Source organism: Pavona decussata, unplaced genomic scaffold (genome assembly GCF_977016875.1).
Source record: "Pavona decussata unplaced genomic scaffold, jaPavDecu1.1 SCAFFOLD_98, whole genome shotgun sequence".
In the NCBI taxonomy this organism is placed as follows: Eukaryota; Metazoa; Cnidaria; class Anthozoa; order Scleractinia; family Agariciidae; genus Pavona; species Pavona decussata.
In genome coordinates, this window is record NW_028145514.1 from 326,133 (window position 1) to 352,500 (window position 26,368).

Genomic DNA, 26,368 nt, shown 5'->3' on the forward strand with positions numbered 1-26,368 from the left:
CTATATTGAGAATAAGAAATTGTTGTTCTTGTTTAGATCTATCTGTGACAGTGTTGAGGGTCTCTATATTCTTTTAAGGCGGTTGTCCTATCCACGTACATATGTAGATATCAGGAGTACCCAACGACTCTTTCATAGAAAATTAATTGTACGATACACTTAACACCAGCTGAGTGTCCCCACGTCAATCTTGGTTAATATTTAACAATCCTGGGAAAAAAATACCCGCCCTTCACTGCCAGCGAGCAGGACTATTAAGAAATAAAAATCCCAGCCAGCCATATCAATGGTGTCCATCAACGAGCCAGCAAAGATTAAAATAGCAGAAGGTAGACAATGCCAGCCAGGATAGAAAAAAAAATTTCTAGTTTGCCAGCAAGTAATTGCGTACACCAGTTTTTTGCCAGCCAGAGACATTTTGAGTAAAAATTTGCTAAAAAGACGTTTTTGACATCAATTCCACGTCGAGTGGTAACTTTTTTAGCTACATTCAATTACAGACCAAAACTTCACCAGATTAAAGTTTTTTTTCCCTTAATTGTTACTCTTTACTCTGAGAGTCCGAAAACAATAAACAAAGGAAAAACAAGAAGGTAAGATTCATACTCAAAGTTTTACGGCTATCCAGCTCCCTGCTGCACACTGCATTGATTCTTTAACTCCCCCAGACATGTCAGGTACTAATAGTTTCCAAAGACACCAAGAATCCTTTAATCAGCAATCTCGGAGTAAGGTCTTGCATTTTTTCCTCTTTTATATTGACAGCTGACATTCACTGCGGGATATAGGCTTTGCTTAACCACAGTAACAACATTCACTCGAGCCATAAAACCATCTTTGTTATGATGCAAGTCATCAGGACTAGGCGATCTCTTCGTTAACTAGCAGAAAGTTTACTGCTTGTTGTTGTCCTTGTCATTTGTTTGTTTGTATATATCAAGGTATTGCACTAAAACAAGCGTGGTATTAACATTTCATTAAAAAAAAAAACAGTGAAAAAGCAGGGCAATGTTGCACAGTCATTTAATCAGCCAGGTGAAACGAAACGATGAAGTAATAACATGCAATGGATGCACAGTCATTTAATTAGCTAGGTGAAACAAAACGATGAAGTAATAACATGCAATGGATACACAGTCATTTAATCAGCCAGTTAAAACGAAACCATTAAGGAGTCCGAGCAATGGATGCACAGTCTTTTCAACAGCCAGTTGAAACGAAACGATGAGTCACATCTTTAACTAGCCAGGTGAAGCGAATTGATAAAGTAATCAGATGCAATGGAAGCACATACACTCTTTTAATCAGCCAGTTGAAACAAAATGATAAAGGAATCAAACTCAACGGCATGCACAGTCATTCGATTAGCCAGTTGGAACGAAACAATGAACAAATCATATCCCGTGGATGCACAGTCGTTTAATCACCCAGGTAAAACGAAACGATGAAGAAATCAAATGCAATGAATGAACTGCAGTCATTTAATCAGCCAGGTGAAACGAAGGAATAAAGGAGTCATATGCCATGGAACCAAAGTCATTTAATCAGCCAGTTGAAACAAAACGATGAAGAAATCAAATAAAATGGATGCACAGTCATTTAATCAGCCAGTTGAAACGAAACGATGAAGAAATCAAATGGAATGGATGCACAGTCATTTAATCAGCCAGTTGAAACGAAACGATGAAGAAATCAAATGCAATAGATGCACAGTAACAACGTTCACTCGAGCCATAAAACCATCTTTGCATCTTTGATGCAAGTCATCAGGACTAGGCGATCTCTTCGTTAACTAGCCGAAAGTTTACTGCTTGTTGTTGTCCTTGTCATTTGTTTGTTGGTATATATCAAGGTATTGTACTAAAACAAGCGTGGTATTAACATTACATAAAAAAAAAAAAGGTGAAACGAAACGATGAACAAATAAAATGCAATGAATGCACAGTCATTTAATCTCCAACCAGGTGAAAGGAAATGATGAAGGAATCATATGCCATGGATGCAAAAACATTTAATCAGTCAGTTGAAACTAAACGATGAAGGAATCATATGCAAACGATGCACAGTCATTTAATCAGGCAGGTGAACCGGAACAATGAAGAAATCAAATGCAATGGATGCAAAGTCATGTAATCAGCCAAGTGAAATTAAAACCAAATGGTGAAGGAATCATATGCCATGGATGCCAAGTCACTTAATCAGCCAGTTGAAACGAAACGATGAAGGAATCATATCCCATAGATGCACAGTCATTTTATCAGCCAGTTCAAAGGAAACGATGAAGGAATCATATGCCATATATGCACAGTCATTTAATCAGCCAGTTGAAAGGAAACGATGAAGGAATCATATGCCATATATGCACAGTCATTTAATCAGCCAGTTGAAAGGAAACGATGAAGGAATCATATGCCATGGATGCACAGTCAATTAATCAGCCAGTTGAAAGGAACCGATGAAGGAATCATATACCATGGATGCAAAGTCATTTAATCAACCAGTTGAAATGAAACGATGAAGGAATTATATGCCATGGATGCAAAGTCATTTATTCAGCCAGTTGAAATGAAACGATGAAGGAATTATACGCCATGGATGCAAAGTCATGTAATCAGCCAGTTGAAAGGAAACGATGAAGAAATCATATGCCATGGATGCAAAGTCATTTAATCAGCCAAGCGAAAGGAAACGATGAAGGAGTCATATCCCATGCATGCACAGTCATTTAATCAGCCAGTCCAAAAAAAAAAATGAAGGAATTATATGCCATGGATGCAAAGTCATTTAATCAGCCAGTTAAAACGAAACGATGAAAGAATCATATGCCATAGATGCACAGTCATTTAATCAGCCAGTTGAAAGGAAACGATGAAGGAATCATATGCCATGGATGCACAGTCATTTAATCAGCCAAATGAAAGGAAACGATGAAGGAATAATATGCCATGGATGCAAAGTCATTTAATCAGCCAAGTGAAAGGAAACGATGAAGGAATCATATGCCATGGACGCACAGTCATTTAATCAGCCAGTCGAAATGAAGCTATGAAGGAACTGTATGCCATGGATGCACAATCATTTAATCAGCCAGTTAAAACAAAGCGATGAAGGAATCATATGCCATGGATGCACAATCATTTAATCAGCCAGTTGAAAGGAAACGATGAAGGAATCATATGCCATGGATGCACAGTCATTTAATCAGGCAGTTGAAAGGAAACGATGAAGGAATCATATGCCATGGATGCAAAGTCGTTTAATCAACCAGGTGAAAGGAAACGATGAAGGAATCATATCCCATGGATGCACAGTCATTTAATCAGCCAGTTGAAATGAAACGATCAAGGAATCATATGCCATGGATGCAAAGTCATTTAATCAGCCAGTTAAAAGAAAACAATGAAGGAATCATATGCCATGGATCCAAAGTCATTTTATCAGCCAGTTAAAAAGAAACGATGAAGGAATTCAATGCCATGGATGCACAGTCATTTAATTAGCCAAGTGAAAGGAAACGATGAAGGAATCATATGCCATGGATGCAAAGTTATTTAATCAGCCAGGCGAAAGAAAACGATCAAGGAATAATATGCCATGGATGCAAAGTCATTTAATCAGCCAAGTGAAAGGAAACGATGAAGGAATCATATGCCATGGACGCACAGTCATTTAATCAGCCAGTCGAAATGAAGCTATGAAGGAACTGTATGCCATGGATGCACAATCATTTAATCAGCCAGTTAAAACAAAGCGATGAAGGAATCATATGCCATGGATGCACAATCATTTAATCAGCCAGTTGAAAGGAAACGATGAAGGAATCATATGCCATGGATGCACAGTCATTTAATCAGGCAGTTGAAAGGAAACGATGAAGGAATCATATGCCATGGATGCAAAGTCGTTTAATCAACCAGGTGAAAGGAAACGATGAAGGAATCATATCCCATGGATGCACAGTCATTTAATCAGCCAGTTGAAATGAAACGATCAAGGAATCATATGCCATGGATGCAAAGTCATTTAATCAGCCAGTTGAAAGAAAACAATGAAGGAATCATATGCCATGGATCCAAAGTCATTTTATCAGCCAGTTAAAAAGAAACGATGAAGGAATTCAATGCCATGGATGCACAGTCATTTAATTAGCCAAGTGAAAGGAAACGATGAAGGAATCATATGCCATGGATGCAAAGTTATTTAATCAGCCAGGCGAAAGAAAACGATCAAGGAATCATATGCCATGGATGCAAAGTCATTTCATCACCCAGTTGAAAGAATCATATGCCATGGATGCACAGTCATTTAATCAGCCAAGTGAAAGGAAACGATGAAAGAATCATATGCCATGGATGCACAGTCATTTAATCAGCCAAGTGAAAGGAAACGATGAAGGAATCATATGCCATGGATTTAAAGTCATTTAATCCACCAGGTGAAACGAAACGATGAAGGAATCATATGCCATGGATGCAAAGTCATTTAATCCGCCAGGTGAAACAAAACGATGAAGGAATCAGATGCCATGGATGCACAGTCATTTAATCAGCCAGTTGAAAGGAAATGATGAAGGAATCATATGCCATGGATGCAAAGTTATTGAATCAGCCAGGTGAAAGGAAATGATGAAGGAATTATATGCCATGGATGCAAAGACATGTAATCAGCCAGTTGAAACGAAACGGTAAAGGAATCATATGCCATGGATGCAAAGTCATTTAATCAGCCAGGTGGAACTAAACGATGAAGGAATCATATGCCATAGATGCACAGTCATTTAATCGGCCAGGTGAAACAAAACGATGAAAGAATCATATGCCATGGATGCAGTCATTTAATCAGCCAGGTGAAACGAAACGATGACGGAATCATATGCCATGGATGCAAAGACATGTAATCAGCTAGTTCAAAACGAAACCATGAAGGAATTATATGCCATGGATGTACAGACATTTAATCAGCCAGGTGAAAGGAAACGATGAAGGAATCATATGCCATGGATGCACAGTCATGTAATCAGCCAGGTGAAACGAAACGATGAAGGAATCTTATGCCATGGATGCAAAGACATGTAATCAGGCAGTTGAAACGAAACGGTGAAGGAATCATATGCCATGGATGCAAAGTCATTTAATCAGCCAGTTGAAACGAAACGATGATGGAATCATATGCCATGGATGCACAGTCATGTAATCAGCCAGGTGAAACGAAACGGTGAAGGAATCATATGCCAGGGATGCAAAGACATGTAATCAGGCAGTTGAAACGAAACGGTGTCATTTAATCAGCCAGTTGAAACGAAACGATGAAGGAATCATATGCCTTGGATGCACAGTAATTTAATCAGCCAGTTGAAACGAAACGATGAAGGAATCATATGCCATGGATGCACAGTCATGTAATCAGCCAGTTAAAACGAAATGGTGAAGGAATCATATGCCATGGATGCACAGTCATTTAATCAGCCAGTTGAAACGAAACGGTGAAGGAATCATATGCCATGAATGCAAAGACATGTAATCAGCCAGTTGAAACGAAACGGTGAAGGAGTCGTATGCCATGGATGCACAGACATTTAATCAGCCAGGTGAAACGAAACGATGAAGGAATCATATGGCATGGATGCAAAGTCATTTAATCAGCCAGGTGAAAGGAAACAATGAAGGAATCATATGCCATGGATGCACAGTCATGTAATCAGCCAGGTGAAACGAAACGATGAAGGAATCTTATGCCATGGATGCAAAGACATGTAATCAGCCAGTTGAAACGAAACGGTGAAGGAGTCATATGCCATGGATGCACAAACATTTAATCAGCCAGGTGAAACGAAACGATGAAGGAATCATATGGCATGGATGCAAAGTCATTTAATCACCCAGGTGAAAGGAAACGATGAAGGAGTAATATGCCATGGATGCACAGTCATGTAATCAGCCAGGTGAAATGAAACGATGAAGGAATCATATGGCATGGATGCAAAGTCATTTAATCACCCAGGTGAAAGGAAACGATGAAGGAGTCATATGCCATGGATGCACAGTCATGTAATCAGCCAGGTGAAATGAAACGATGAAGGAATCTTTTGCCATGGATGCAAAGACATGTAATCAGCCAGTTGAAACGAAACAGTGAAGGAATCATATGCCATGGATGGAAATTCGTTTAATCAGCCAGTTGAAACGAAACGATGAAGGAATCATATGCCATTGTGACGCTACAATGTAGAAATTTACACTAGATTGAGATCGGTTCTTGCTGCAACTATATGTGCTGTTTTTACGCCACTTTCTATCTTTCGTCTAAGTTCAGAATTTCTACCATCAGCTCTGCCCGCAAACGGGGTGCTTCTTCATAACTCCAACTAAGCCTATTGAGTATGCCATTGCAAATATCTCTGGCAGTCATATAACTGCTACCCCGCAATTACCACAGCCATGGTTTGATCTTGCAGAGTAGCTTAGCTGATCTGGCATAGGGACTTTGAAACGTCTGATGTTTTTCCACAACAAAGGGTCATGTGCTGCAATACCAGTGGTTTTGTGAATGATCTTGAGAATTTCGTTGGAGTTGCTTTTCAGGTCTTCCGGTATTGGGCCATGGTAGCCATCATCAAAGTAAACAGTTTTTCCTGGTACAGAGAAAACTGCAAGTCCCCAGTGAGAATCGTTGATGTGCACGGGTAAAAGCATATTTTCCACCCTTTCCATATCACAAGTTAAGCTTAATCTTTGGACGACGTTGCTCGAAACTTTACCCATTGAGAGAAATGATGGGAGCAGAACCTTCGTACCAGTGTGCTCTCGTGCTGCATTTGCTTTATCGCAGTACTTCTGAATTAAGAAGTTTATGATGTCGTCATTCAAATACCTTTCCCCAACCAACAACGATAGATCCTGGGATGTCACTCGGTAATTTCCATTCGACGCAAGGAAGGTACCCTGTCTAGCAGGGCTTCAGTCACCTCTTGCTTAAATGTAACATTCCCGAAGGCATTTTTAAGCCACGTCTCCTCAAACTGAACCTCCCTCCTCAAACTTTTCATCTAATGAAACCTCCCTAAGACTCGGATACCTTCTCTGTCAAAGGTTCCGTAACATGGAAACTTGAAGGCAATTGCATGACTCTTTATCACTTTGTATTCTTCTTCTATCTCCCTAAGAACAGATTGTGGTGGTATCCTCGTTACTGTGATGGGGTCTGTAATATTGCTCACTGTACTTGTAATTTTTTCATAAGCTCTTAGAGTTCCATCCACTTCAGGGTAAGGTGCTTGACTCAGCAATCGTCTTGGACTGGAAAAATTATCATTGAAACGTAGCAAGTCTGCCATGATGTTGCTACCCAATGTTACTTCTTTATCTATGGAAACGTATTCCACCTTTATCACATCAAAAGGGGCAGTGGTCTCTTCTTCTGAAATTCCACATGCTTTTGAAGATAATTGAGAAGAATTTGCCATTGTTGCTCGTTCTTCTTCAGACTTTACTCCCTTCATCTTGAATTCAACGCCCTCTTCACCACTTTTACAGACAACTGGGATGGGTTGGTTGCCATTGATATCATTTATGGAGGGACTTGTGGTTATTTTTTCCTGTACGGTTTCTTGAACTAGCTTTGAAGTTTGAAGAGATGAACGTAACAATTTTCCCTTGTTTCTGCCTCTGCTAGAAGTTTTCCTCTTTTTCTTTAGCTCCACACTGCGATTATCCAAACAAACTGACTTTTTTCCACGCGCAGAAAAAGAATGTTTTGACACTTTGATCGTAATATCTTCAAGCCGCCTGCCCTTCCTCTTGGGCTTAGCGTTCTCCCCGTCACTCTCACTTGAAATTTGAAGAGCTTTCTTCTCCGAAACATTCGATATAAAAGGCAACCTTGATGAAGATGGAAGCACCTTTCCCTGGTCTTTGGATTTGTTGGTATGATCGTCTTGCCCTTTCTGTGAGTTTGGATGCTCTTGCACGGTTTTTTGTGATGTACATCGAGGTTTTTTGTTCATACCAGGCATCCCTGTTTTCGTCGTTTTTCCACGTTTGGTTTGATCTCCCTTTCCACTAATTTCTCTTTTTCTAGACACCCTACAGTGATTGGTTGCCACTCGCTTTGCCCTTTTGTTGTCTTCTATGACGTTTTCCGGGTCGAGGGTGTGCTTCCTTTTCCTCCCAAACTTTGAGGTAGACACAAATTGAATAGCTCTGTTAAAAAAGGACGCAGGGAGCCACATGTCGTCTTCTGACCCATAACCCTTGAAGCGAACTTTGTACTCATACGAAACTGCGTCTTTTGACAGCCGTCTATCAATTACATCCTCTACCTCATAGTATTCGTCCTCCTTCTCGGGGCTCGTGCAACACTGATTATCATCTTCAGTGACTAGATTATAGTCGTTGGCATTGTAGGGCAAAATTCCAAGCTTCAGAAGACTTTCCTTGGACGATGGATGTAAAGTGTATTTGCCACCCTTTCCTGGTAGTGGTTGTAGATCAACGTTTTCAATTATGCTGGATTTGGACTTCCAACTCGTTAGAAGTACATCTTCAGAGACGGCATAGACATCATCTTCTTTTTGAGAATACAGGGAGCAACGAATTCTTACTTGGGCCTTGCCCTTTAGTTGAAAACTAATGACTTCCGAGCCGTCCTTCGTGGATTCAATGGCTTCAACTCTTCCAATCTTGTATTTGCTCTTACCATCTTGGGTGACCTTTAGTGCGATGCCGCAATACTTGAAGATATCATGCTTAGGGTCTACAGGTTCTTTTCCCGGAAGATATTTGGACGCCCAGTGTCTTCTCTGGCGACATCGGGAGATATATTCTCGTGGTAACAGAAGTTTTAAAGCCTGCTTTATGTTCTCATAGGTCAAACTTCCATTGGTACAACTACTGACCTTCCAGTTGCGTCCACCTACGTCAGCTAGTTCATTTTTACTTTCTTCCTCTATGATGTTTTCAGCTTGGTCTCCATGTACCTCTCTTTCATCTTCACTGTTCAAGGTGATGTCTTTTTGTTCATCATTACTGTTAAATTCGTCTTCCTCTTTGGTACCACTACATTGAGATTCCAAGTTTTCTAAGGAGGTGTATTTGAACAATTTGTCCAACTTGTTGAAATCATTGGGAAGATGATCACTGACTACTTTGTATCCATGTGGCTTTGCAAACTTGTATGGCGTGTCCCAATTTCCAGTTTCCTTTAAAAGATTAACACATTGCTCGGGCATATATTAGGAGAAAAGGGTTTGCCCATGTTTGACCCCTTCCCTATGAGCTCTCACTTGTGCTGCTTTGAAACTTGGGAAGTCATCAGGGTACTTGTAGTTACTTAGGTGTTTCCTTTGCTTGAAAGTGAAAGCCATGTTCTTCCTTTTACTTGACGCTTTAACGTTTGCTCCAGCAGAAGCCAGCCGTTGCTTTGCATTCAGATTGAACTGGACCTTGGAACACCTTTCGAGCATGCTTCCAAACGAAGGCTGGGAGTCAAGATGCTGAAGCTCTGTTGTCTTTCCTGGCATTTCTCCTATGATTCGTTCTGTGGTTTTCGTTCCAGAATTGTACGGAGAAGCCCAAACGGGTCCAAGTTCCTTGAAATGCAGGAACATTGCCAATTGGTGATTCGTGGCAGCAGCGAAGAGGATCTCAGCAGTCCTGTAACTCCGTAGGTAAGAAATTTGCCACGTCTCGACGGATCGTTCTTTGCACCGGGTTTTGAATGAAGGTTTAACCTTTTCAATTCAAGGACTTTCCTCCACAAACGAAATATCGTAATGGCACAGGAAACTGATCTCTGTACGTCCTCAGGCGAGCCAAAGTCTGGGACTCTAAAAGGATGTATCAAATGAAAAACGGCCCTAATGTAAAGACTGGTGCCATTGGAACCAGGAACATGCTGGTCGAGAAGATCGGCTATTCGAATCGTAAACAGTCTTTCGCAGGCATCTGAGTTCTGGTCAAAAAAATAAACCAGCAGCAGATCAGAAGCATTAAATCCACAGTCTAACCCCAACTCTTGACATCTGTGTTTGAGATCTTTTAGGTGCCCAATTGTTGCAACCCGGGTTGACTTCGCATTGTCTTCCCATAAGGTTAATTCACGCGTCTCGTACTTGAGGTTTTTTAGGAATAGCCTCTGTGCATGATCGTAGTCCAAGTACGCGATTGAAGGAAGATGCCAATAGTACGGAGAAGCAAACTCCTCTTCATCAATACTAAGGGCTAAGTACTGGATCCCCTCTTTAATCTCTTCTTCTGTTGGCGTCATCAACTGAATAGCTGCTGCCAAAGAAAAACCTGCAGAATCTGTAGAGTAGCCTACCAAATTAATGGGTGTTTTGCGGACATTTCCCTCGTTGTCATAATAACATGCTCTCCTGAGGGCCGCCCAGTACTGCAAAAGATGTTGTGCTTTGTAGCCACGATCCGGATTTGGCCACATACAATTTATAACTGTTGGCTTGTTTAGTGACGCGATAGCAGTGAGGTTGTGTACAGACACGGTTTTCGCCAATTTGTCTCCCTTGATTAGATCGTCCGTGAGCCTTTTGAGCACGGTGAAGTCATCTGGATCTTTCTTTTTTTCGTCTCTTCTCGGAATAGGAAGGTTTTGTTCATGCCAGGTGTTGACATCTGGGTCCCAAACTTGTCCGACCAACACGATTTCTCCGTTTTTCAGTTTGCGGGGCTCAAGGAAACGAAGACATCTCGCACCATCACTACCCTCATTCACTGGAAGGCCCCTGAAAGTTGCGGCTGCTAGATCCATCGCGTCTACGTTTATCCCAGGATCTAACCTTATCTGAGAGGAGTGTTTTGCAGCCGTAGTTTCTTTTGCGAGGCCAAATATGTCGGCGAGAAGAGAGTAATTGGTAGGACTAAGTTCGTTTTTGAAAAGACCACTTATGTCTTTTACCAAGTCAACGTAATGGTGGTTGTTGGCTTTTTGTAGCTTCGATACCAAATTTCTAATCACCAGTACTTGCGCGGGACTGCGTTCTGACACACCCATTCTCAATAAACGAACGAGATTCGTTACAAGCCTTTGATCCTCTCCGTTGAGACAAGCGGCGTGGAGACTTTCCTCCCATTCTTTCGGAGATAACGTTGCTTTAACCAACTGCTTCATTTTTGCCTCAGATAGTTTACGCTTCTGGGTCTCAATTTCTAATGCGTCGACGGCCTCACCCCTTCTGGCGTAACGTTTGTTGAATCCAGAGAGACCAAGTCGGTTAGCCTTTTTGTACAGGCTTCCAGATTTACGATGTTGAACAATGTCTTTTAACTCGCGCAGCTGACTAAAACAATTGTCACAGGTATAGGGATGTTTGCCATGGGACAATGCCTCCTCTTGACGAGGTGGTTCAAGACTCTTGATTCCTCCTCTTGTTTGAACAATCTTGCCGTGAATGACAATATCTTTTTAAATTGCTATGTACAATGACCTTCCTTTAGACTTGGCTTCTTCTTTCAGGATGGAGGCTTCCACGGCATGTTTAACCTTCCAATCTTTATAATTAGCACAAGCAATGTGTTCCAGATTTTCTCTATAACAGGTAATGCTTCCATTCTTCAAACGTGCTTTGAATAGCCTCTTTGGAGTCGTTTTTCTTACTTGTGCATCATTGGCAAATTCTTTAACGACCTCAGAGTCCTAGAGGTAATAACACCTCACTTTCTCGTTTGGGGAGATTTGGTGACACTCTGAGGTCGTTACTAGTTTAAAGGCTTCGATGGCTTCATAAAATATTTGTCAATTGTTTTGCCCGTTTTGGTAGCTTCTTTCTTCTGTACGCTCGCTGCGGTAGTCTCTTCTACTTATCCCTTTTCCAGAATTGGTACGCTTCCAGGTGGCACCTTGAAGTACTGTGTTCCTTCACTTGCACCAGCCCAGAAAATTCAAGGTCTGCGGTGCCTGCGAGGATTGCATCGGTGGTTGCTTTTTTTGAACGTGCGGAGGAATGCGTCTGGTTATTCAGAATTGCCCACCGTAAATATGGGATGCAGATGGCGCATTTGAAATTCCCTTTTGCAATGTGGATGAACTGGGGAAATGTGTCGCCTTGAAACGATGTGTCGACGCCCTCACCAGCAAGACTTCCAACCTTTATAGGTCGAAACGTCGCCGCAAGGAATGCTCGCATTTGAGTATCTTTGTACGCTGAGGATAGATGTATGCTGGCTCTTTCGACGACGAAATTTGATGGGACAATGAACACATTTTTAAGGTATGCCTGGAAAGACAACGGTTTTCCAGGAAGATGGGATGGCCTTAAACGGTCCAGGTGTTTGTGGTACCTCTGGAAGATGTCTTCTGCATTCAAATCTATGGGAGACGACACACTACAACTGCCGCTGGCGGATATGTTTGTCTCCATAATTCCATCATCATTGTCATCCACCGCGTCTTCACTCGCACTTGAATCTGTGTCGCTATGGTACGCATCAAGACCAGCATTGAAATTTTCATCTAAAGTTGGTTCAATTCCAGATTCTTCATCATAGTCGATTTTTCGTATCTTATTGGTAGGAAGTTTTATGGAACAATCGGTCTCGTCAGATTGATTTGATGAGTCTGATTGCAAGGGTTCATCTTCGACATGGTAGGTGCCATTGCTGTCCTCCACTGACATATTACACTCATCCATTTGATTACAGTTGTGTGCTGATGACTCTTGGCGACACGACTTCGAGACGTCACCAACAAGACCACAATCATCTTGATCTCTGGGATTTACTTTAACGGATTCGTCATCGGAGTTAATTTTCTGTTCGATTTTTGGCTGCCTTGGTAGGACATGTTATTGAGCTATGGTCCTCGTCAAATGTTGTACATGTGGCGGACTTCAGGTGCTCATCAGTGACATCAAGGGTGTCATCATTATCCACAACTGAAATATTCATCGGTTCAACTTCAGCATCAGTTTTCTGCTCTGTTGACTCTACGTGACATGACTTGAAGACACCACCAGCAGCTATCTCCACGTCTCTTGCGACTGTGATAGATTTTGATCCTGCTCCCCCCGACTGATCGTTACTCTCCAGAGGCCTGTTTTTCAAGTGCTGATAGTAAGACAACTTGCCCTGCTTTTTACGGGGTCTGACATTCAGAAATGGAGGTTGTTTAAACACGCTATTCCCAAGTAGGGAGAAAAACGTGGGCCTCTTTTCCTCTTCCATTTGTGATTCTTCTTTAAACTTACTCCAGACTTCTTCCTTGGTAATTATATCATCTTCCTCTCCCTCACAGTAGGACTTTGCCATCCACTTTTTAACTGCTTCGGCGTCTATAGTGCCCTTACGAGTCTTAACTGATTTAAAATTGAACGTTAACCCCTTGTATGCTGTGCGACGCTGTTTTTTAAATACGGGTGTAATTTGTTTATAACCTACGTTTGATAGTGCAATACCAAGATAACAAAAAAATTTCTCTGCCCACCGTGGGATCCACGTTCATGTATGAGAAGAAGCTTTCCCATAGTTTCTCTTTGGGGATCATGGAGCAGTCATCTTCTGCTTCACTTTGGGCTACACAGTCTGTCAGCCAACGTTCCACATCTGAAACCTAACACAACAGTAACTTCATTACTTAGTAGTAACAGGAAATCAACTTGCAAGCCATTTATGATAAGGATAATAGGGTGTAAATAAGAAAAAGTTTACCTTTGCGGTTGCTGATTTCTGATCATTTACGATGGTAATACATTTTTGGATTTCGTAGGTATTTGATTGATATCAGTCGAATGCAATGTGAAATGTTTGTTTGTTTGTTTTGACTTTGTGAGGATGGTTGCATGAACATGAGTGCAATTAAAGACATATCATTTATATACACTTTTATATCGTTGGAATGTTAAAAGTACAAATGCAAAATACCTTGAATTTCTCCAAGCTGGTTGATTTTACTCTTCTGTAACGGAAATAAGACACAAAGATAATTGGAGTAGAATTACTTCAAACCCAGATAAATCCAAATTTTCGTGAACTTCATTAAACGCGTTTAATTGGTATTCTCTGGCTGGGTTCCTTTCTTTAACGTGATTGGGAAGGTCGCGTTATGTTTTCTCATGCTCTAAGTCTACAGTAAAAAAACCGCTAGTAAGAACCTGTAAGGCTAAAATATCTAAATAAGAACCTGTTAATCCTTAAATCTTATTAAGTCGGGCTCTTTTTCTAAAAAAATTGCTTTTTAGTGAAATAAAATAAGCTGTGAGGCATAGAAAAAAGGCCAAAATTTCGTAAAACATCTCTTTGCTTTGATGGTAATAAAGAACACGTAATTTACAGTGCGCACATTATAGCACTGCATTAGACAGTACCACTAGATTCTTTCAGCCACTATACGCTTTTGTTATTAAGAAAAATAAGAACTTGTTGATGGACCCATATAGCCCACATTTCTGTTAAGGACTACTTTACAAGAGCCTGTTGAGGATTTCTTCAACAAACACAGGTTCTTACTCAAGGGTTTTTACTGTATAACAAAATAATGTCTTTTCCACTTACTTTTTTCCGGAACTCTCACCAGGCCTTGGCTGGCCAGCGTCTTCCATGCTTCTTCAATGCACAGAAAAGCAAGGAACCCAACCTGTAGGAAATGAAAGAATGCTAAATCAGAGCAGTAACTGCAAACTAGAACCCTATGTCGTATGTGGAAGGGCAACCACCGCAAAACTTTCACAACAGAAGCTGCAAAGTTTCACAGCAAAAGCCAACGTCGTATGTTGTAACGCAATCACCACAAAAGTTTCACAGCAAAAGCAACAGTCATCACGCAATCACCGCAAAAGTTTCACAACAGAAGCCGCAAAGTTTCGCAGCAAAAGCAACAGTAAAGCAATCACCGTAAAAGTTTCACGACAGGAGCCGCAAAGTTTCGCAGCAAAAGCAACAGTAAAGCAATCACCGTAAAAGTTTCAGGACAGAAGCCGCAAAGTTTCGCAGCAAAAGCAACAGTCGAATTCACGTATGTCGTAAGTCAATCACTACAAAAGTTTCATAACAGAAGTTGCAAAGTTTCACAGCAAAACATTGTGTCGTATGTCGTAAAGTAATCACCGCAAAAGTTTCACAACAGCAGCTGCAAAGTTTCACAGCAAAAGCCGAGGTCGTATGTTGTGACGCAATCACCGCAAAAGTTTCACGACAGGAGCCGCAAAGTTTCACAGCAAAAGCAATAATCGTCTCGCAATCACCGCAAAAGTTTCACGACAGGAGCCGCAAAGTTTTGCAGCAAAAGCAACAGTCATCTCGCAATCACCACAAAAATTTCACGACAGGAGCTGCAAAGTTTCGCCTGTGAAATGAAACATCTGAGCAAAGTAAAATGTAACTTCAATGCACTGATTTTGAAGGGTATCTCGCCTTCCCCGACTTATCACTTAATAAACTACGATTCTTTTCGAGTTAGTTGATCTATCAACACAGAAATACATGCATGTACATAAGGAAGGAAACCGAGAGGAGAAAGAACGAAAGAAAGGTGCTGATCTCACAGCTAAGCGAAGAAGGCGCCCCGAAAAATCTGAAAAATTGCGATATGCTGTTTTTTCAGTGAAATAGATGATGGTGTTTTCAGTAGTAATGCATTCCTCGTTTTGCTTGTGAGTCATGATTCCCGCTCGCTGTCTTGCAATAGTACTGTCAATCACGATAAGGCATCAGATCATTTGAACGCCGGTTTCTCCTATTAAACTCCCAAGTGAAAGCGTTAAAACGACAGAAAAAAGGAAGGTATAAATTTTGACGCACGTTCAGTACGAGATTTTAAACGTTTGTACACCAGTAACTTGGATATTTCAAGAACACATGGAAGTACAAAAACGAATTAAATCATGATTGAAAAACGTCCAGTTATTTAAATAGAATATTTGGCATAGTTGGAACAAAAAGCCTTGACATATTTAATGCCTCCTTTCGTTTCTGATCTTCGGTATTCGCAGGTGTTTGGTTTTTGTCACCAGAGAGAACTCACAGACTCCTGTCAAATTAGTGTTAAAAAGACCGCCTATCGACACATGGCTGGGGAATTTTTGCGGGCAAGGAGAACTTTTTATTATTGATTTTCTTTTCTTTCTGTAGTTAGAAAGTTTTGTCCCGAAAACCCAATCACTACATAAGAATTCGGCAAACTCGCAATAGCATTACAAAATTTAAGCCCCTCAATTACATGCAAATGCCATGGGGCTTTGACCTATTTTGTTTCAGTGACCTCTTCTGACCTTAGTTACACAATGATTCTAGAGCAACGAGAGGAAAGGAATCAACTCAATTCTTGAAAGGAACAACTCGTAAACTGCTCTAGAGCTTTTTTTGGAATAAATAATGCGAGAGTTTGAAAAGCGTTAGCCTAACAGGACTTAACAGGCGATAAATTCTAACAAAACCAGCCAATTTTAATATTATTTTTTTGTCCCTGTTGACAGACAACATAAAGACAAGATGCGTATCCCCCGTAGAAAAAGGCAAAATTTTTGCTATCAACCGGATATCATCTACGTTTTTTCAAACACGTCGTCGTAAAATTCGTTACAGGGCCGAAAACTTTTTTTTTTTTTTTTTTACTTTTACTGTAAGAAACTAAATTAAAGACTATTTAGAGGGGCAGTATCATAGGAGATATCATAATTTTGGACAGAAAATCACTTAATTTAAACTTTGAACACTGTGTTACAGTTAATTTCTAAATCACTAATTTAAGGAAATATTATTAGTGATTCTACGGAGATGAAAGGTTGAACCAAAAAATAACAAAACTGAGTTTTAGTGCGTTACGACAGCAAAAATTTAAAAGGTCGGCCCAGTGTTTTCAAATTTGAACCCATTTTTATTTTGTCATCTTCCGGCGAAAATATCCTTGGATAATTTCTTTGCATATTTCTGATAGTCTTCAAATGTCTTTAAATGGAATTTTGGTCATAATATCTCGGCTGCTATCAATCGTATATATAATGTTTTAATAAAAATAGCGTGATACTTTAATTTGTGCTAGAGATAACTTACTTTGAGCTCGAAATAGCAAATAAAAGTTTGGGCTGTCTATTCATAAAAAAGCCTGTCATCAGCTGCGTTTTACAGGCTAAATTCTGAGTAAACTTGCCTCAAGTCCTCTCTGTCATTTTCTTAATGCGCCGAAATATCCGACGGAATTCGAAACGTGTTTAATAGGTTGCTTTCCTTGCCAGAAACGTAATGATATAAAGATGTTTCATTGACGCAAGACAGGACTAATTCAAAAGTGTCGGTTGCCAGACCGTTTTTTTCTAAATTTCACGACAAATCCTGCTTGGAACTCCAAGCCTGATAATTTGACCCACGTTTTTATGCAAGAAGACCAAAAAATTCGACAATGGAAGGTTCCCTCGGCCTTCCTAATCGTTGATGGAATTGACAAAAACAATTTTTTTCCCTATAGCGTAAATCCCTGTCCCGTCTTCGGACACCATTCACGCTTTCAAGCCTGACCGTGAACGCCACGATTTCACCGCATTGGCCGAAATTTCCCGGCACAACAACCGTGTGCTTCGAATAGAGTCATACAATAAACAGCGCAAATTACATCCGTCATAAGGACAAAAATCTGAAAAAAACTGTGTTAAAACAAACACCTTTTCCAGCGCCGGAAAAGGCGTTGCCTCTTGTAAGCGATGGTTGTTATGATGATGGCACGGCGCAATCAACCAACTGCGACAATTTTAAGGAATGGCAGATAAGATTTTAGCCCGCTTCGCAAACATATGATAACAACCAGAGTTCCTCTCAAACAAATACATGAATTCGCTTGTACTCTTCACCCAATCGCCAAGACAAAGACATTCGATCGCAACTGCTGATTAATCTTGCATACATGATTTTGTGACCGGGAAGAAAAAAATCTGGACCATTACATGCGAAGCCATATAGTGAATTGAGATCCCGTCGTACCGAATGATAAGAATCATGTGTTAGAAAATGTGCATTTTGGAGAAACATCAAGCTGAACGCAATAATTCAGTTATCTTGGTTTCGTCGTAATTTTGACAAGTTCGTGGATGATCATTGACACCATTTCATTATACTTTTGACGCCAGAAAATCTCTGGTGTCGTTCGTTTATGCGGGCAATAAATTGAAAAATTTACCCAAAAAAGCAGCAAATTTCATGACGGGAAACTAAATACATGTACGCGATTGGGTCACAACAGTTTGCAGTCAATCGTTTTCTGTCTTGTTGTTTGCAGTGTATAAGAAATGGTTTTCATGTATGATTGACAACCTCTGTTAATTGTGGCTCAGCTCTACTTTTTCCGGCACTGATCATTTTCCTGGACATTTCTGCCCCAAACAGCTTCTTAATAGAATTTTGGCTAGTGATTGTACCTTATTTGCGTATTAGATTTCGAAACAAACGTAACAAAAATAACTCAACAGAAATAACAATTCCAAAAAATTTTCATGCGTGAAAAAAATGCAAAGCTCTTGTACCAATTTTGCTGAAATCACCTTTTCAGTCAGTGTTCAATCCCCCATCTTCACCACCAACTCAATTTCTGCAAAAGTAACAGAACTAAAAAATTATGATTTTCCTTGCAAACTGAAATATGATCAGCCGTGTAAAACCGAAACAAAACGAAATTTGCTGGGTACGTAAATTTTGCACAAATCAAAATTATTTCTGAGCAATAGATGAAATTTTTGCGATGTTACAGATGGCGCTTTATCCTCCGAGATTGTCTTGCAAAAGATTGGAGATTTTTGACTCCTCCCAAGACACGTAATTTTCAAAGCTATAATTTATCTCGTACACCCCCGCGACAGGATCGACAACGCTATATGACTTGAACCTCATTTGCGATTTTACAATGATTTTGATTTGTCGACTTATTCCAGACAATCTTAACTCCCTGCGTAAATCAGAACTGACCTGAAAACTCAGCAAAACTTGAAATGAATTTCTATACCAAGAAGGCTTAAAGATGCTGTGCTGTGTAATTTGAACTGAGGACTTTTCGTTCCTTCTTTGGCAAATACACTCGGGCTTGTCACACATTTTTTTTTTCGTTTGCAGAACAATAAATAGATCTTTTCACATTGTTGAGTTACAAAGTCTGCGCACAAACTTCCCCAGCGCATCTGAATTTCTCATGAATGTTCTGATTTCAAACGTCAAATTGCACTCAGGATTAGCGCCCTGTTTCCAAAGGACACGTACATCGACGACAGTTCTCTGTACCCGGGGTCTGTAACAAATTCCCGGAAACAACAGTGTACAAAGAAGCGAGAAATTAAAAAACACCCGTTCATTTTTTTTTTTGGTTTTTGTGGAATTATTGTAAGGCAATTTAATGCCTCATTTATCAGCCATCAAAGTTAACTTGTTTCTACATGACATTTTAGCGAATAATACAGGTTTCTTTTGGCATAGAAAAGTGAAGACTGTCCATCATTTTCTTGCAGTAATTTTAGGAGAGATTGAATCACGCCAGTAGAGCATAACTCCACAAAAAGCAGTAAAAACACGCTGCAATTTTTCAAATTAAGTTTCAATTTGGAGAGGCTGAAACCGACACCCAGCAGAAATGTGAAAATATCTCATGCAGTCGCTTTGTTCAATAAAAGCGTTTGACAACAAAGTCCTGTAAGGCTGTAGCGACTCAAATGATACATGAATGAGATCGTGAGAGGTGAATTCAAGTCCAACAATTGTCACTACTTAGAACTAAAATGTTAAAGAAGCATACAAAACTAAACGAAGGCAATTTACAAGCTGGGGGCGTCATGCCAGAACATTTATGGTACACACGCAGTGTTCCCGCGAATTATTCTTTACAGGAAGGAATCGATGCATGAGTCAATTTAAATCTTCTGAATATGTCAGGTGACGAAGCCAGTTTTGTGAGGCTTTTGACATGAGACCCCTGTCTTATCTATAACACTTAAAATTCATGAGCAAAGTTTAACATAACATGCCAAGCAGTGTAATTTGAAATATCAAGTTTCAAAATTGAAACGTGTTTTCCTAGCGTTTGGAGGACGGCAAAATGTCGTAAAAATAAGGCTTTGATATCATAGCCATCATAGCTAAACTTAACCCAGTTTTTCCTACCTTTGGATTGTCCCTAGTCAACTGTTTAGTGATTTCTGGCCATCATCTACCTTGATTAAAAGGATCGAACACTAAATTCTTTAAACTATCATTATCGTTCTCAAACATTTGTTGTCTAGTATCGAGTGTAAATAGATTAGTGAACTCAATATCTTCTATTTGTGTAAACGGTATTGATTGTTGTGAACCAGCACGGGTTACATCTTCATCAATTAAAACATTCAAACAATTAATGTGGAGGTTTACACCACATTTTTCACAAGAATTTTGTTCTCCACTTATTTGTCTATTACAATTAAAACAATGAATTGTATTATAGTTCATAATTTACAATAACATCTGATCTACTGTACGCTCTTTATTCAATATTATGTAATTCAATCCATTCTTGCAGTTATATCACTCGTGCATCATCCAATTTCCTCTGGCTTAACCTCCTCTCCAAGGTTGTCCTGCATACACGCAATGAATTTAGCCTCTAGGTGTTCGTCTGGTTCTTCTTCAAGGCCAAGCAGTCTGATGTTATTCTTACGAGAAAACTGTTCATTGCGGACGGCAATCTCCCATGTTGAATCGATGTCTTTTCGTAGATCATGTTCAACATGGTTCACGGTCTTATTGAAGTCTTCTTTCATCTGCAACAGCTGTTCTGGTACCCCGTCAAATTTCTCCTGTAGGTCCGCTATTTTCTCGTCCATCATGGCGCTTAGTCTAGTGGTAAATTCGTCAAGCTTCTCATCCAAGACACTTGTAAGAGCTTCAAGAATCTCTGGTTGGAGATTTTGCATTCCATCCCTTGTCGTTTTCGCCTGTTTCTTGCTCGGGCTCGTATTTGTGCACCCCAGTGTTGGTGGGGCATGAACAAAGCTTCTTTTTTCCTTAGCTCCTTCACGCACTTCTGTTATGGCCGCCATCTTCAAGTTTTCAAATACTCAAAATAATATTTATAAGGGGCAAATGCAAAAGACAGGACATTTATCATAGCTCAACTCAAGTGTAATGGTTAAATATAATTTACTAGCCGCACCAAAAAAACATCCTCCTTCATGAAAAAAAAAATTAAAAATAACAGTAAAAAGTACTAAGGGAAAATACTGCTGAAGACAATTCATTTGAATGGTGAATTCATCTGCAGACTCTTAATGTTAAGAAAGTGATAGGAGGAGTTGAGAATCCAGCCCTCATTGTAATATATTCTCACCAGGGCTACCCACAAACAAAGCCTCAAGGATGTTATAAGATATGGGAGAGGCCAGCCCGAGGCGGAAGTGAGTAGGTAGCTACCTGGAGCGTAGGCGCTATCATCGCTGCAGGGAGGAGGGAGGGGCGCACTTAGCTAATCCTCCCCAAACGCCGTGGAAAGGACTTTTGAGGTTATAAAGGACTGACCGCACCGGAATAAGATTATATAGCCAAAAAACGTGTCAAGGGTTGCATAACCATTCTCATGCTAAAATTCCAGGGGTTTGGAGTTACGTAACATGCTGAATTTCACCATTGTTTGAAGGAATCCCTGGTGAGAATAGTAATATATTCTCACCAGGGCTACCCACAAACAAAGCCTCAAGGATGTTATAAGATATGGGAAAGGCCAGCCCTTCAGCTAACGTTCCCCTGGCAACTAACAGGAACCAGAGTGGAAACACGCAAATGCGGGTTTTCCTCCCAAAACTCAGAAACAGGGTAAATATGACAAAAAACCGAGACGAGCTATATACAAGTATATGGTTTAATGAAACAAAGAAAATCTACAAATGATGTATACGGAAAAAAGGGTCGCATGATGTAAAGTACGCTACCAAAAATAAGCGATGAATTAGCAAATCACAAGCGGCAAAGCAGCATTAACCCTTTGGTTACCAAATACGCCTTTTGGCGCATTGCGTAACTGTCCGCGTGGTACCAAATACGCCTTTTGGTGTATTTGAGAGAGTTCTCTGTTCAAAAGCGAATTTCTCATCCGGGGCCTGAGGAATGTTGTTTTGACACATTCCAACGTGTTTCTCAGGTTTCAAGCTAGAATTTTCTCATACATTGCGAAAGGCAAGCTCGAAGTTTTCACGTTGAATTTTCCTATTGAAAATCGCCATTGGTTGTTAAAGTGAAGCATTGTAATTTTGAAGAATGCTTCTGGTTGAAGAATTGAGATATAGGAAAGATTTAATGGCAAAAGGCAAGACTTATTGTTGTGAACGTGCTGCGTAGTTGGACATTCCTTTACGTAGGTAAGCAATCGAGCATCAAGCATTTTCGCCAAACGTGCTCGCTCATTTTAGGAGTGTCTTTTGATTCATGCTTCAAGAATGAATTGAAGGTATCGTCATTTCCTTACACGAAACGTTTGCATGTTTTCAAAGTGTATAAATTTTGGTTTCTTGCTAAATAAATTTTAGTTGTTGAAGAGTTTACTCTGTGTGTTTATCTAGTCCTGAGACAAATCCGCTCCCTCAGCTTACAGTTTTCAATTTTCGCCTTTTTGGAGTCATCAAAAAAATTATGGCTTGTAACTATAACGAATCACTGGGAGAAGAAATTCTCGACATGATTTTTGACGATGAAGATGACGAGGAGCACTTCAATGGTTTCACTCGTGCAGAAGCGGAGGAAATTGAAAGGCAGTTTGAAGAAGATGACTCCGATTTTGAAGATTTATTGGCCGATGAAGACTCTGCTTCATGCGATATTAGCCTCAATGATATCGCGTGGTCGCACGACGACGATAGTGAAGTCGAAGTTCCCTCATTCACAGAAGAGGTGGGCCCGTCAGTGCAATTGCCGCGTGCCGCAACAGCACTCGATTATTTCGAGTTGTTATTTACAGCAGACTTGATCACTACAATTGTAAACAATACGAACAATTATGCGAGGGAGACAATTCTCGATTCTGAAGACATGAGGGAAAACTGGTTGGATACCAACACTGAAGAAATGATGGCTTTCCTCGGTGTCGTTGTTTTTATGGGAATAGTGAAGTTACCAAAAGTCTCTATGTACTTTAGCACTGACCCTAGGATTTACCAGGTGGCAGTGGCATCAGTATTTTCAAGAAACCGCTTTTTTCAACTTCTCAAGTATTTGCATGTGTCTTCTCCTACTGAAGTCCCAGCCAGAGAACATCCTGATTACAAACTTTACAGAATCAAGCCTCTAACTGACACTCTATCACGAACATTTCAAGAAATGTACAATCCGCACCGCGAACAGTCAATTGATGAAGCAATGGTGAAATATAAGGGTAGGGTTAAGTTTTTACAATACATGCCAATGAAACCTTGCAAAAAGGGTATTAAAATTTGGTGTCGTTGTGATCCGCACAATGGCTATCTCAGCCAGTTTGAAATTTACACGGGAAAACACGACGCGCAAACATCAGCTGGGGAAGGTCGGACAGAAACACCGCAGCCGGGTTTAGGTGCGCGTCTTGTTACTAATCTTACTCGTTGTCTAGTAGGAAAAAATTACTTCGTTTTCATGGACAACTTTTTTACTAGCATTGATCTTTCTCTATCTCTTCTCAGAGAGAAAATATATTGTTGTGGAACGGTGCGTGAAAATCGTAAGGGATTTCCCTTCGTTGAAAGGAGTGAAACTCGCAAACCAGGGGGACTCCAAATTCGCCAGACATGGAAACTTAGTTTGCACCATATGGCGAGATAAAGCTAAAGCAAAAAATGTTGCCTTGCTAAGCATCCAATACAGGCCAAACCAATTTTCTAGGATCGAACGAAAACGAAAACGTGGCGGGCGTAGTGGGAGTTATGAAACGATAACTATAAACAAACCAAAGGCCATCGAAGGGTACAACAAATTCAGGGGCGGTGTGGATTCTCCTGATCAAGCGCGAAATTATTACAATGTAACTGTTAAGTCTGTGAAATGGTGGAAATATCTTTTCTGGTTTTTTCTTGATACATCTATAATAAATGCTTACATTATTTACAAAGAGTCTGTATCAGGAGCAGAGAAAGTCATGAGCCATCTTGAGTTTCGACTTGCACTTAGCAAACTACTCATTGGCGACTTTACTGGAAGGCGTAAAATCGGAAGACCACGATCCGGCCCTTCCTCCACTCCGGTTAAACATACGTATTTTAAGCTTTCTAAGTCCAAAAAGTAATGTGTAAATTGTAGGGAAAAGGCAAAGAGATTGAAGTGAGCAAACAGAGCAAATGAAGCGCAGCGACCGCAAGAGTCATGTTACGGGTGCAAGAAGTGTGAAGTTATTCTTTGCAAAGGCGATTGTTTCGCTGAATGGCATCAAAACAACGCTTGAATTCCATTTTTAAGTTGCAGTGGTATAAGACATTATCAAAGCGTGTTTTAAAAGTCATAAAGCATACCAGGAGCTCCAAATAATTGTCCAAGTAACCATATATGTAGATTACATTCAGATTGGTCCTAAAGTAATGGCGCGAAATTTGAAATATTGTAATTTTTAAGTGTTCATTTTACCTTTATGCGTCTCCGTTGTACAGTAAACTATATACCAAATAAAACTTTGATTACTGCTGTTTCACTTTTGTCTTAAGAGCGCCTGTCCGTAAAAATCAAACGTATCGCGGCAAGGGTGGAAAATTCGATTTCTTTCATATTTTAATGTCAGATAGGCTAGGATATAACTAAAATCACTGTCAGTATAGTTTTTTCGGTGAAATATGCTTTTATTTCAAAGAAAAATGCAAATAACGAAAATCCGTTAAAAGCGTCATTTGAGGCGCTAAGTTCTTACACGGCTTTGAGAGCCTCGCGTGCGACAACAAATCATTTTACCGCTTTTAAAACACTAAAATCTCTTTTTACAATCTTTAAATATCTTTCGGAATGATTTTGGGAAATATTGCGTCGTTCTGTGTATGCGAAATAATTTAATTTCGAAGGCATACAATTCACTGCAGTAAAAGTACTTCGTGAATAAAATTAATTTTCACCGTGTGCGAAACCTTCAAATCGATTAAGCTTCTGGTGGTTGAATGTTAGAAGGATGGTCTATACATTCCTGTAAAAATTTCTTTAGGCAAATGATGGAGAGCGACGTGAGAGCTTTTCAAAGTCTGTACAAAATGCAAATATTTGACCCCCTGCGGTAAACTTTGAAGTCGCGGGTCAGACATAATTTTTAGTCTGTGTTCATGTCTTGACCCATATTAGGTTAAAATAAGCACATAGAAAAACATTTCGAAATGTTCTAACCTCATAATATGCTAAAGACAGGTCCAAATGCCATTTTAGCACGATTCTCTGGTCGTTCGTCGCATAAGTTTGAGCAAGCTGTTTGTATTAAACGTCCGAGGTAGTCACCACGCAAACTGGTCGAATACAAATCTTTGATCAACTTACGGAGCATTTCATCAAGACTGCATCTTTTTCGATGGCTAAGTCATTTGTGAAGTATTGCTTGGTTTACAGTGCACGAAAATATAACATCCGATCGCTGCTAGAATGAGAAAAAGTGTCGGCGCTTTCAGGATGTCCACTCTATCTTGCATTGCAGGGAGCCGTTTGTTCGTCACGCAATACCACTCATGGCCACTTTAGGGGGGTGGAGGAGGGTGAAAATGCGAAAATGTTTGATTACTGAACAGGTATCCCTAAGGCAACAACAACAATTAAGATAGTGATACCTTTAGTTACGTTCTTTTTCCTTGCTAAAATCCAGATAATTTATTCATTGGCGAATCCGTTTGTGCGCGCGGGCGGGCTGGCTTGTTAGGAGCGTTGGATGGGGGGGGGGTGGGTGGATATTGCATTTTACGAAAATAGTATCAGTACTTACTGATGGAGATAACTACATCCTTAAGCTAGTTCTTTCAATTTTTTAATACAATAGATCCTAGTATGGAACCAAAAAAGCGAAGAGAAAGGTCTTTTTGTTCTTCATGCAGATGACCCCTTGGTTTTCACATGACGTCATAAAAAACTGAAATTCATAACTAAACACAATTTTGGGTTTTTATCTTCATCACATGTAAGGAAATCTAAATTTCCATCGGCTTCCTTGTTTTCAGCAGGATAGCATTCTTTGTTTTGAAAATAGAGCAGTTTGAATTTTAGATTTTCGCGCAGTGCGTGACAGAAGGATTGCTGCTCTAAACATGTCACGTACATGAAAACATCGATTCGCCTTTTTTTTTTTAGGTCTGATCAGCTAACATGTAATAGAAGCGTTAATGTCAATGTGTGAAAGTTCAGCAGAGAGAAGAAAGGCTTTGAAATAGCCAAGGTAAACTCCAGATGTTTTTGCTGGTTTCCGGCCGCCATGTTGGTGCCCATCAGACGGGGCACCAACATGG

The 26,368-nt window shown here is 40.1% G+C and overlaps 1 long non-coding RNA gene across 1 annotated transcript; it reads right to left on the reverse strand.

Annotated features, from left to right (window-relative positions):
* Positions 1–516: 516 nt before the first annotated feature.
* On the reverse strand, positions 517–20,130 carry LOC146472479 (uncharacterized). The gene is made up of 3 exons (XR_014866575.1): positions 20,079–20,130; positions 14,502–14,583; positions 517–680 (listed from the first exon to the last, which is right to left on the reverse strand). It is a non-coding gene; the product is annotated as an uncharacterized LOC146472479 (long non-coding RNA).
* Between the last annotated feature and the right edge of the window lie 6,238 nt (positions 20,131–26,368).